The sequence below is a fragment of the Limulus polyphemus genome, unplaced genomic scaffold, assembly GCF_000517525.1.
Source record: "Limulus polyphemus unplaced genomic scaffold, Limulus_polyphemus-2.1.2 Scaffold479, whole genome shotgun sequence".
NCBI lineage: Eukaryota > Metazoa > Arthropoda > Merostomata > Xiphosura > Limulidae > Limulus > Limulus polyphemus.
Window position 1 is genome coordinate 37094 of NW_013666089.1, and position 993 is coordinate 38086.

The window sequence follows — 993 nt, forward strand, 5'->3', positions numbered from 1 at the left end:
CATGTTGTGCTAAAAGGGGACCCAAGCATAAGGGACGTGCTCCAATGAAGTTCTATCAAGTTGGCGCACCATTTCGCCCACAATCCGATAGGATGGTAGAAAAGTACAACTGGACACTGGGACAGGAATTGGCAAAGTTTTGTAATAGCTGCCAAGATGACTGAGATGTCTTACTCCCTCCACTGTTGATGGCCTATAGGACAGCAGAGCATGAAACCACTGGATACACTACAGCAAAATTTATGTTTGGTCGGGAACTTCGGTTGCCAGTGGATCTGTTAACAGGATGCTCACCTTATGAAGAGTTGCCTGAAAATGTGTCAGAATTCGTGAAAGTGTTATTGGAAAGGATGGATAATATTCACCATCAAGTGCGTTCAAACTTGAAAATTTCTGCTGATTCGATGAAGTTATCTTATGATAAGAGATCTGCTGAAGTTAGTTTGTACCAGGAGACAAGGTGTGGTTGTATAATCCCAGGAAAACCAAAGGGAAGTCTCCTAAGTTGCCATCTCCATGGGAAGGCCCATATGACATAGTGGATCGTCTCTCAGACGTGACCTTCCAGATAAAATGTGGCTGGTGAGGTAAGCCGAAGGTGGTGCATGCCAACAGGCTTTGGCATTATCATGGTCCAGGACATTTCAGTTGGAATGAAGTGAACAATGGAACAAAAGACGCTGCTGAAGACCTGGAAAGGCCACTGTCTAAGAAGAAACTCTACTCGGTTTTGAGAAAGGAAACAGTGAAGCCCTTCATGAAGTTACTACCACTGAGGTAACCATTCCCAATGATAGGACAATTCCTGATGGAGCAGATGAACCTCACGTGAAGCACAAGCCAGTATGGAAGAAGATACGTCCCGTAAAATTAAGAGACTTTGTTGAATTATAATTTTGTGTTTGTAGTGTTTGTATATTCTGTACATTCAATTAAATTATTGTTATTTATCTATTGGTTTAATGTAAGGAAAGGGCAGTGTTACGACAGCGG

General features: G+C 42.5%; 1 protein-coding gene across 1 annotated transcript in view; it reads left to right on the forward strand.

Annotated features, from left to right (window-relative positions):
* Window positions 1-993, forward strand: part of LOC106458514 — a 45687-nt gene that overhangs the window by 5958 nt on the left and 38736 nt on the right. The window lies entirely within an intron of this gene.